The sequence below is a fragment of the Pongo pygmaeus genome, chromosome X (assembly GCF_028885625.2).
Source record: "Pongo pygmaeus isolate AG05252 chromosome X, NHGRI_mPonPyg2-v2.0_pri, whole genome shotgun sequence".
In the NCBI taxonomy this organism is placed as follows: Eukaryota; Metazoa; Chordata; class Mammalia; order Primates; family Hominidae; genus Pongo; species Pongo pygmaeus.
Genome location: NC_072396.2, coordinates 52,945,745 through 52,958,493, shown reverse-complemented (window position 1 = coordinate 52,958,493; position 12,749 = coordinate 52,945,745).

Below are 12,749 nucleotides of genomic sequence, written 5' to 3'. Positions count from 1 at the left end.
CATTGCTGAGAAATATTAATGCAAGCTGAAATAAATGGAGAGATATACCACGTTAATGGATTGCAAGACTCAAGATTATTAATATATAAGTTTCTCTCAAATAATCTATACATTCGATGTAAACCCAATCAAAATCCTTGCAGCCTTGTGTTTCTATAATAGAAATTGGCAAGCTGACTTTAAAATTTATATGGAAAAGAAAAGGGACTATAATAGCCTAACAATTTTATAAAGGACAAAGAATATTGGAAGACTCTTATTACCTGATTTCAAGATGTGTATGATAACTATGGTAATCAGGACAGTGTGATATTGGACAGTGTGAGATGGTCTCCCCTCTTCTCCTTTCAGCTGTACTTCTCCTGATCTCATCTGTGATCCCACAACAAACAGCTGTCCCTGGCAGACTGACAACCTAGTCTGGGCCTTTTCTCCTGTGCCCCAGCCTGGGGCTGCCCTTGCCTAGGAGAAGGACACTAGTCTCAGGATACCAGAGTTATGACTACCACAGAATCATCCTGAGCATCAATGTCCCATGGCAGTGGTTGACCTTTGAAATGAAGCTTCACTGCACACCCCAGCTGGCCCTGAACCACTTTTTTTTTTTTTAAATCACAGAAAGCAACACAGAGGAGGAAGGTGCCCACAATCCTTTCTCAGGAATATTGCGCTCTGCTTCATGGTGCCGTGTTATTTCCTCTGTACCGACTGCAACATTTCTATCCTTTTGATGTAAATAAGAGTTTTGAGGGTATTTCTTATGAATCCTAAAGTGGTGGCCAGAATATCATTGCCCACTTTGGGGCATTTTGGAGGGCAGCTTTGATTGTTGGAATGATTGGCAGGGGCTACTGGCATTTGGGGACTGAGTGTTACAGTGAGGCAAATGACTTTTTCCAGAGTCTTAAATAAACTGGATTTTCCATACATGTCACTCCCTGTAAACTGAGAGAGGCTTGTAAATGGTACTTCATCTGGGAATTTACGAAGACTTATTGACTGCTTTGGCAATCACATCACTGCAGAGCATTCCATTCTTGGATTCCACTCTCACACAACATACCAGTATCAGTTTGCTTTGTAGCTCCGCATGCCTTGGGGAAACAATGACGGGAATCCAAATTACCTACCAAAGGGATTGTTTCCAGGATAAGCTGTTAATTGATGGGGAAAATCAAGTGGGAGATGTTGATAGTGTGATTTCTCATGAGTTGGTGAACACACCAGCTATGCCTGTTGATTTCACTGAACTTCTCTTTGCAGGTGTATCTCCCTCACCAGGTTTTCAGGTCCTTCCTGGAAGGTTGGAATCATATCCAGTAGATCGCTGTGCCTTCAGGATAGAACAGAGTACATGACAGGCAGAGGGAGAGCAGAGAACCCTTGTGGAATTGTAGTGATTTCTGAATGGTTGGATGGCCAAACCCTGCATCACAGTGATAAGCCACATGGATGTCAGTCTGTAGAGGGTGGGAGGGGAACACCACAGCACTCTGCCTTAGAACCCATGCAGCACAGTGAGACCAACCTGCAGTACTGATCTCTGTTATGCCCTTTAAGTGTCCCAGATGTAAGCACCCTATTGGTTCGGGCTCCTCTGTGTGTGTGTGTGTGTGTGTGTGTGTGTGTAGAAAGAGAGAGAGAGAAAGACAGAGAGAGAGAGATTGTTTAAATTGATGTTGAGGAACTGGCGCATGCAACTGTGGGGGCTGGCAAATCCAAATTATGTAGGGCAGGATATCATTCTGGAGACCCAGGTAAGGTAGCTCATATTCACAGACAGTCTGCAGGCAGAATATTTTCTTCACTGGGGGAAACCCAGTCTTTTTTCTCTTTAAGGCCTTGAAGTTATTGGATGAGGCCCACCCACATCATGGAGTGTAATTTGCTTTACTCAAAGTCTACTGATTTTAATGTTAGTCTCATTTAAAATTACCTGCACAGAGATACCTAGTCTGGTGTTTGAACAAATACCTGTTTACTCTGGCCCAGTCAAGTTGACAAATCAAGTTTACCATCACAGCCAATTAATACAAATCCCAGTAACCATGAAGGTTTATCTTAGAAAGGCAGCTGACTTCCTACTTAAATTTTTGCATGAACCTTTTTTGCCCAACCCAAGCCACAAATTCAGGCTCAGCATAGCTCTGGCCAGTAAGCTGAAGCTGATGTGAAGGCCTTTCATAGCTAAGTCAGTATCAGGATAATTAGGGGGCACATGCAAGTACATGATTATATCCCTGGAAACCTAACATTTACCATTTTAAGTGCACCCCCAGCAGGACATACATTAGTCAGGCAGGAACTTGCAAAGGCCCCCAGGGTGGCCTCCCACTGTGGGACCTTTCCCTCTAGGGTTCCCTGTGCATTCCAAACAAGTCATTTGTGTCCTTGGTTTCAGAGGGACTGACAGAAGGCAGTCAGTCCAGGTTCTGTTAACCATTGACACCAGTTCTTCCTCTTTACAAACCTGGATGACATCTGTAGGTGTTCTGCGTGGGATGTTCAGGAGCTGGGTTGCCCCTGCTGTCCCTTCCCTAGTTGCAGCTCTGTCAGATGTGATTGTGTGCTCAGCAGTCAGTGTGATTTCAATATACTTGCAGTAGCTTGGGATGGCTGAATGGGGAGCATTTTTTCAGGAAAAAGGGAAAGTTTTCAGGAACCGTTTTGAAAAACAGAGATCATTAACGTCCCCTCTCTCTGGCTTGACTCTTTCCAGGTGTCAGGTTTCGTGTTTTCTTCATTGTTAGAAAATCAGTGTGTGCCATTCTGTAATCAAAACTTTCCATTTCTTTTAAAATCATTGATTCTCCTCTAGACCTTTTGTCTGAAATGGTCATATGCAAGCAGAACAAAATAATTTTCATAGAGGTTTTTTTTTTTTTTTTTTTTTGAGACAGGGTCTTGCTTCATCGCCCAGGCTGGAGTGCTGTGGTGCAATCATGGCTCTCTGTAGTCTCTATCTCCTGGGCTCGAGGGATCCTCATGCCTCAGCTCCCAAAGCAGTAGAATTACAGGTATGAGCCACTGTGCCCAGCCCAGAAAAAACAATTTAATAAACAACCAGTAATACTCATCATGTTCTGAAATTGATTGGGATGAAAATTCACATTTTAAAACAAATTTAAATGGGTTTGCATAATTTCTTATCCCTTTTGTCTCTATCATTTATTTAGTGAGCAGGCTGGAAAAGTTCAGTGCTTTGCTGGTGACAGCTGTATTGAATGATCAAAGTGCCTTACCAAGGTGTGTGCACCAGGAGAAAAGTTAGGGAAGCAGAGCCAGGCTATTAGTCCTTTGTTATGTAGGGGCCATGGGCCTTGGCCCTTTAAAGGTTCACTGGAAATCTCTGACATGAGGCAGATTAATAGGAGAAAAGGCATACAAATTTATTTAATATGTATGTATGGGAGCCTTCAGAATTAAGATCCAAAGATATAGGGGACATTGTCCATTTTCATGCTTAGGTTCAACAAAGTATGGACAGCCAGGCAAAAATATGATTGGAGAAAAAGGGTATGATTTAATGCAAATAGATTGAGTGGGGAAACCCAGCAAGACCCGTCTGTCTGGATTCTTCTAGGCCTTTCTGAGCAGCATTCCTTCCCTCTGGGTATGGGGGGCAGGACCCTCGCTGGAATGGGTGTCTTATGACTTACAGTTGAACAAGGTAGGACAGGTAATTTCTTTATGGCCTGTTTTTTACACAGAAAAACAGAGGGAAAATTAGAATCATATTTTTAGGCTTGATGACTAGCTTGGGAGAAAAGGACTTCTGGTTTCTAAGACCCACTTTGGGGAAGAGGGATCCTAGTTTCTATGGCTAGCCTCAAGGGAGAATGGGACTGAGAGATAAGAGGGCAGGATAAGGTCACAGAAAAACTTTTACTTCTGAGGCTGCTTCTGAGGCCTCCATTCTGGGATATTGTTTTCTGAGCCACAACACTTGCAAACTAAAATTAGTCTAGAAAGTGGAACCTGTCCTGACGCAGTGGCTCATTCCTGTAATCCCAGCACTTTGGGAGGCCAAGGCAGGATGATCCCTTGCGGCCAGGAGTTTGAGACCAGCCTGACCAACATAGTGAGACTCCGTCTCTCCACACACACACACACACACACACACACACACACACACCAGCTGGGCATGGCAGTTTGTGCCTGTAGTCCCAGCTACTTGGGAGGCTGAGGTGGGAGGATCACTTGAGAGGGTGGTGGACACCACAGTGAACTACTATTGCACCACTGCACTCCAGCCTGGGTGACAGAGTGAGGCCCTGTCAAAAGAAGAAGGAGAAGGAGAAGGAGAAGGAGAAGGAAGGAAGGAAGGAAGGAAGGAAGGAAGGAAGGAAGGAAGGAAAGAGGAAAGAAAGAAAGAAGAAAGAAAGAAAGAAGAAAGAAAGAAAGAAAGAAAGAAAGAAAGAAAGAAAGAAAGAAAGAAAGGAGGAAGGAGGAAGGAGAAAACAAAAAAGAAAGGGGAACCCCAAGTCAATACCAGTGACATATTCCCTAGAGGAGATCTAGAGACTGATCTGTCAGGAGTGCATGGAGGAGTCACTCTCTGTGATATATTCTCCCCTTCCCTTGAGTTTTGGCAGGAATAACAAATGAGGAATGTAATTAGTCTTTGCATCAGAAATAGAGCTGATAAGCCCCTAGATTGTAAATGGTCCCATCAGAGAATAAGCCCTTTTCCATGGGCAACTGCTAGTGACCCAGATGGCCCAGCAAGCATCCTTGATGTTTCTATTGTTGAAGTCCTTACAGAGGGGTTTCTTAAATCTGTAAAAGTCAGCCACACATGGTGGCTCATGCCTGTAATCCCAGCATTTTGGGAGGCCGAAGCAAGAGGATCTCTTGAGCACAGCAGTTTGAGACCAACCTGGGCAACATAGGCAGACCCCATCTCTATCAAAAGATTAAAAAAAAAATAAAAAATTTTAATTCTGTAAAAGTTACAGAGTCAGAGTCCTGTGTATTGAACCTGTGCCTGCTTCAGGTTCTGCACAGCTCCTACTGAGGCTGAAATAGCCCATAGCAGACAATATCAATATCAATTTCAGCTTACAGTGAGGTCCAGGCTATTAGGATCTATGAATTCAGCACATGAAAAAACAAAACAAAACAAAGAGACTTTTCTTTGGCAGCAGCAAAAAGAAGAAGCTGAAAACCAGACAGCCTTGTTCTAAGCCGAAGTAACAAGCAAAACTATCCTAAGCCCAATTTTCTTGTCAGCCTTAGAATTTAATGGACCCACTCAAAAATGTGCACATCTGGCTGACAAATCATCACTCTCTAAGGGTCAGATATCTGATTTCATTAGAGTTCATTAACAATTGAAAACCACTTCAAAAACTCTAAAAGTGCACCTCCACCTGGACATTGCCTATCTTTTCATGTTGCCTTCCTTGTTCCAAAGGCAACCATCAGAGCAAAAATCCTGTTACGGAGATTTGTTTTCTTTGTAACATTCAAAGCTAAATTTGACTTTAAATTCCAATATCCTCACCTGAGTCAAAAAGCAAGAAAGTTGTATCCCATTAAAATCTTTTTCCTGTCCAGCTTTCCCTGAAGGGGATGGTCCCTCTAGCATTTATGACATTATAATTATATAACATTTCACATCACTTTTATTATATATCTGGATGCAACAGCCATAAATTAAAAAGCCACTTTTAATTCCTTTTTTTTTTTTTTTTTTGGCTCTCATTGCAATTATAAGGTTAACATCATAGCTGCCAGGAGAGATTCTTTCTGGAAGGCTGGGAGGGGCTGCAGTAGCAGCATCCTGAGGCCTGTGACCCCACCAGGCATGAATGTTTTTGTTTGTTTGTTTGTTTGTTTTGAAACAGAGTCTCACTCTGTCACCCAGGCTGGAGTGCAGTGGTGCGATCTCAGCTCACTGCAACCTCCACCTCCTGGGTTCAAGTGATTCTCCTGCCTCAGCCTCCCGAGTAGCTGGGATTAAAGGCCACCACGACTGGCTACGTTTTTTTTTTTTTTTTTAATTTTTAGTAGAGATGAGGCTTCACAGTGTTGGCCAGGGTGATCTCGATCTTATGACCTCGTAATCCACCCACTTCGGCCTCCCAAAGTGCTAGGATTACAGGCCTGAGCCTGGCCAGGAGTGAATGTTTAAGACTGTTCTGTCTTCTCTGAGGTTTTCCCAGTCTTGGAGATGAGATGCCCCCTGCTGGCAAAGGTGGGTATCACTACAACATGGATGCACTGTGCCTAGAGACACCAAGACCTTACCGTGGGACCACAGGCTTCAGTCAGGCTTCCCTGACTGAAAGGAAAAGGTCACTTTGACTTAGCAGGAAGCTCAGGTTTGGACTTGGTCTCACCCTGGACAACAGACACTGAGAAGAGGAAGTGGAGGAGTTGTAGGATGTGGGTGGGTGACAGCAGGGCTAAGGGCTGAGGACCTAGAGAGCAGGGGCCACTGTGAGACTAAGATGCTGGCTCTGGCCAAGCTTGGTAGCTCATGCCTGTAATCCCAGCACTTTGGGAAGCCAAGGAGGGGTGGATCACTTGAGGTCAGGAGTTCAACACCAGCCCGGCCATCATGGCAAAACCCTCTCTTTATTAAAAATACAAAAATTAGCCAGGTGTGGTAGCACATGCCTGTAATGTCAGCTACTCAGGAGACTGAGGCAGGAGAATCACTTGAACCCAGGAGGTGCAGGTTTGAACCGAGATCACACCACTACACTCCAGAGTAGGCAACAGAGTGAGACTGTCTCAAAAAAAAAAAAAAGAAAAAAAGAAAAAAGATGCTAGCCCTGGTCACAAGGAGGAGGAGGAGGAAGAGGAGAACCAGGAAAACCTCTGCAAAGGACTGTGCTCAGAGATGGGGCTGATTACAGAAGGCTCTCACCTGTGAATGGGTGATAGAAGTAGAGTTGACAGTCACGGAGTTGGGTGAGAAAAGCATGATTCATGTTAGGTGGTCAGCCAGTGTCTGGTACAGAATCACGGTGAGGTGAATGCTGATAGTATTCGTATGGATGGTTGTATTAGTCAGAGTTCTCCAGAGAAATAGAACCAATAGGATATCTAGCAATAGATATATAAGAGGAGACTTGTTATGGGAATTGGCTCACGTGACTGTGGAGGCTGAGAAGTCCCGCCATCTCCGTCTACAAGCTGGAGAGTCAAGGTGGATGGTGTGATTCAGTCTGAGTCTAAAGGCCCAAGAACCAGCAGAGCCAGAGGCATAATTCGTGGAGTCTGAAGGCTTGAAAACCTGGAGTTCTTATGTCCAAAGGCAGGAGAAGATGGGGTGTCCCAACTCCAGAAGATAGCAAATTCCCCTTTCCTCCGCCTTCTTGTTGTACCTGTGCCCTCAAGGGATCAGACAATGCCCACCCACAGTTCACTGATTCAAAGGCCAGTCTCTTCAGGAAACACCCTCACAGACACACCCAGAGATAATGGTTTGCCAGCTATTTGGGTTTTTCCTAACCCCGTCAAGGAGACACCTAAAACTAACCATCACAATAGTGATAAAAAAGGCATCACTCTGTGAACTGCCTGCGACATGCTGTTCTCCTCTACAGGGTGGGCACTCACTCTCTTGGAGGCTAAGGTCCATCTGTCTACCTCTGTGGCCCCAGTATGGGAACAATGACAGTTACCATCAAGGCTTGCCAAGGAAGAGGGTATGTGGTAGGCAGAATAGTGGCCCCCCAAACACATCCATGTCATTATCGCTAGAACCTATTCCAGCCAGGGAGATGACAGTGGGCCTGTACTCAGCCTTGCCCTGTGCCCGGCACTGCTCTCGGTGACTGACCAGTTGTCTCACCTCTCCTTCACATAACCCTGTGAGGAGGGAAAGTTAGCACCCTGATGACAGACGAGCAAAGGGAGGCAGAGAGAGCTGAAGCCATTTGCCCACCGTGTGATCTGGGGCAATTTAGTCCCTGCCAGTGTCACTCCAGCCCCTGCTCCTACCCTGCCTTGACTACTAGACCCGTCTAACATGGGCTCGGGAGGAGGGCAGTACACACGTTTTCCCCAAAACCCATACCTACCCTGCTTGGTGGGCATTAGCCTCCTTTATGAATGGAGAACTGAGGCTGGTCAAGGACAGGTGACTTGCCCAAGGTCACACCACCAGGGCTTGGGGTTCCAGGTTTTTATAAAACCTGCCAGGCCCCAAAGCCCACGTGTCCTGGGCTATTGTGGGTGTGAATGAGGCCTGAGGGGAGATGGACCCCAACATCTGAGGACAAAATGGGCAGGTCCTGTCCATCCCCTGAGAGGCGGTGTTCCTGCTCCATGGCTGGCATCAGGAGCACAGGATAGAGGATTTCCCACCAGACAATCTCCACAAACAGGCCTGAGGGAGCCTCTGAGCCTCCAGGGTAGAAAGCAAGACCTGGAGCCCAGGGGAGGTTCTGCAGGAAGGAGGCCGCCTACACTGCGTGGTCCACACCAGGAGGCTTGGGCGCTGCGAGCCTGTGTGCAGGAGTCAGTGACACTCACGCTACTCTCACTTCTCACTGCACTCTGCTTCACTTGTGAGGGTTTTTGTGTGTGTCTGTGCCCGAGAGTGTATAAAACATAAGTCTATGTTTTAATGACAATAAGCTGTACATTCATGTAACAACCACATAGTTCAAGGTCGATCACCATCCCAGAAGTCCCCAGGGTCTCTTCTCAATCAGTGTGTTTTTCCTCACTGTCCCCCACCTTCCCCTTTCTGCCTCTCTCTTCCACTCCAGTTCCTTTCTCATTCCTAAAGTCCTGCCTTCCCATTGGAAGTAGAAATGTCGTGCCGGCCATGGTTCCCGTATTATCATTAATAATTTCTACTGGCTGGCTGGCTGACATTCAGTGTGGATGGCACCTTCCCTCCAGCTGTGGTGCTCAAGCCCTGTGTCTCCCGTGGCACAATAGGAGGTCATCCCTCTTTTAGGAATTCCAGGTGTGAGCAGGAGAGTAGGCTCAGGGCACTTCTCTGAGCCTCAGGTCCTTCATCTGTGATGTGGGAGAACCCCACCTCCCTCTCAGGTTGTGGGAGAAATAGAGATGGGGACACCAGGCACCTGTCAATGAGTGCCACATGTCAAAACCTGGGATGAGCCTTTCTTTACCATCACACATCCTTGAGATCCCGGACCCACCAAGTGCTTCCCCTGCTCCAGGGCTGTTGCACTTGCTGTTCCTTCTGCCTGGAATGCTCTTCCCTCAGGTAATTGCAAGGCCTGCTCCTCACTGCCTCCAGGTCTCTGCTCAGACATCACCTCTCCAGGGGTGCCTTCCCCACACACCCTGAATAAAATAACAACATCCTGCCCACTTACCCATTTACCTGACCCTGTCTTAACTTTTTTTTTTTCTAAGATGGAGTTTCGCTCTTGTCACCCAGGCTTGAGTGCAACGGCGCAATCTCGACTCACCGCAACCCCCGTCTCCAGGGTTCAAGTGGTTCTCCTGCCTCAGTCTCCCTAGCAGCTGGGATTACAAGCGCCCACCACCATGCCCAGCCAATCTTTTGTATTTTAGTAGAGACAGGGTTTCACCATATTGGCCAGGCTGGTCTCGAACTCCTGACCTCAGGCGATCCACCAGCCTCGGCCTCCCAAAGTGCTGGGATTACAGGCATGAGCCACCGCGCCCAGCTCCTGTCTTAACTTTCTACCTAGCACTTGCCGCCCTGTGATATGCTACGTATTTACTGATAACTTCTATTGTGTCAGAGTCTCCTTCAGTTTTGTTACCTGTTGTATCCTCTACACCTAGAACATAGCTCACGAAATCCTTCTTAAAGGGTGATTGGGAGCCAGACACTTTAAACACATCACTAAGATGCACAGATTCTCTCCAAGGAGGGCATTGGAATCATTTTATTGATTATGATTTCTATTGAGTCTTGAGAAGACAGTTTCTCTAGGCTTTGAAAATATGTCTGCATGTCTACCAGGCTTCAAAACTCATAGTGTCCTGGATTATTATGAGTGTTGATCTGGTCTGAGGGGAGCTAGACTCCAATATTTGAGAACAAGATGGGCAGCACTCTCATTCTGTGATTAATTATGACTCACTCTGTGGTTGGTTTCAGAAGTCATGAAGTAAATACTCCTCAGTGAGATATCCACAAGTGGCATCAAAGGAGGCTGTATAATTTACAGGAGAATGGGGTGACTGCAACTGTAGGGGAGAGACTGAAGGTCACATAAACATTACGTTCATAGACAAGAAGGAAGCTAGGTTCACAGGAGGCTGGTGTGGACAAATTCGTTGTTAATCACATCAGACCAATTTCTCACTGCCATCTTTGGACACTGATCAGATTGGCAGGTCAGGTCCAGACTGCAATCACTTCCCATCTTAAATTTTGAAATGTGACAATGTTTCTCATCCTGGATATAGGTGTCCAGAAAATCCAGAAACCTTACAACCAAAGGTTTCTTGACCGGGCATGGTAGTTCACGCCTGTAATCCCAGCACTTTGGAAGGCCAAGGTGAGAGGATCACCTGAGGTCAGGAGTTGGAGACCAGCCTGGCCAAAATGGTGAAACCCTGTCCCTACTAAAAATACAAAAAATTAGCCTGGCGTGGTGGCTCGTGCCTGTAGTCCCAGATACTTGGGAGGCTGAGACACGAGGATCACTTGAACCTGGGAGGTGGAGGTTGCAGTGAGACAAGATCACGCCACTGCACTCCAGCCTGGGTGACAGAGTGAGACTCCGTCTGAAAAAAAAAAAATGATTCCACTTTGAAGAAACTATTTTGACAGTTTTCTGAGTTGTTTGTTAAGGGCCTCACTCTGCTGATCCTTCCTGGTAAACTCAGCACTCCCTAGACTGACCAGGCCACGACCAGGGCCTCTCCAATCTTCAGGGGATCTCCTGCCCACCTACGTCTCTTCTACCTGTGGTCGTGCCCTGGGCCTCGGGAAAGACAAGCCGTTCCACGATGTCCATTTCTTGCATCCCCCACTCTCACCACGGGCAGCACCCGATCCAGTCCTAACAGCTCCCTCCTTCCAATGCCCCAGCATCCACAGCCTTCAGCCTCAAGGAGGCCTCCTGTCCACTGACCCCAACGGCATTCCTCACCGTTCACCTTCCTTACCCAGCTTACTCAAAGCTATTAACTCTCCCTCCTCAAACGCATCTCTTCATTTTCCCTCCTCCTACTTTCCTGGCAACATCCCCCCGCCAACCAAACAAGTAGACAAACAATGTGCACCCTCCACAAGTGTACCTTCTCTCTCCTCTTCCTACAATAACCTCCACAAGGACCAGCACCAACTCTTTTCATGATATTCCTTGATATTCCCCTGAGAAAACAGGAGCGATTGGAGAGAAACGCTCACCACTTCCCAACAGCAGTGGGCCTGCACTTGTAATCTCAGCTGCCACACTGGAGGAAGTGACAGGATCCTACCTGAGGCCGGCCCTTCACCTGAATCCTATGCCCTCTACCTTCTCAAGGTAGAGGCTTTTGTAGTGATTATCCCTTTTTCCTGAATTGTCACATTCTTTCTTTATTCTGGATTCTTCTGTCATCTACAAACATGCTCTTGTTTCTGACATATTATACAAAATGTAATAAAACAGAAACCCGTTCCTTATCCCATATTTCTCCAAGGTAATGACACAATTCCCTGATGCTCAAAGCAGCAAATCTGTCTTCCTTTGTTCTATGATTATTATCATTACAAACCTCTTCAATGCAGCTTCTACCTGCTCACCTCCCAACAGAAAAATGCTTTTGTTAAAGGCACCAGTGGCCTTCATATTGCCTAACACTATGATCATGTCCTCATCCTTTTATACTATATGTCCAAATGCTTTCAGTACATTTGACACCTCCCTCCTTCTCAAAGCCTACTCTCCTCCCTCCCTCCCTGCTTTCTCTCCTCTCTCTTTTTATGCTATCTTTTAAATTTTAGATTTGTGAAAATACCTCTCCTGGTGTATCTCCAACCATATTGGTCACTCCACTCTTTCTCACTAGCCATTGCCCATTGCTTCCTCTTCCTTTCGGCATGAAGTTTAGCCAGTTCCCCTTCTCATGCTACACTCTCCCCCTGGGTTGTTTCTTCCATTTTCCCATCATACAGCAGTATCCTTATAAATCTTAGGGTTTCTGCTCAGAGAAGCTTTCTCTGACTGTCCTGTTTAAAGCAGTGAGTTTGTAGACTAGCACCTAGAGTATTTGCTTCCTAACACTGATCGCAATCTGGACTTATTTATTCATTTATTGGTTGGTCTTCTGCTGCTCCCCGGTTCAGTGCTAAATTACCAACTTATATAAGACTACCAAACAGCTATTACGAGAGATTACACAAATATTGTTTAATACTTAATAAAGAATCACTTGAGACTTTATGCTTCCTTGCCAGGGTGGAGGCATGACTGAAGAATCTCTCTTCAACTCTGCAAGAAATTTTGCAATGCATATGTTCCCCACAATAACTCCTGTAGATTTCTGGTTATGTATAGTAAAGCCATAGGAATATTTTGCCCTGCCTTGTTTTCCTTCTTAATCATAAAATAATTTTACTGATGTTTTACATGGCATATACAATAAATTTGAGGGAAAAAGAGGAAGATGTTAGCTAATGAAAAGGTCACGTAGGCTTCCATAAAGTTTCAGGAATAATACAGACATGAACATACACCTGAGCTTGCCCCCGTAACTCCACAAACACACCACAAGCTTCAGGATAGTTTGTCTCTGATTCTCAAGTAGTCTCAGAAGTTATCCGACAATGCTGGGGATAGCTTGCT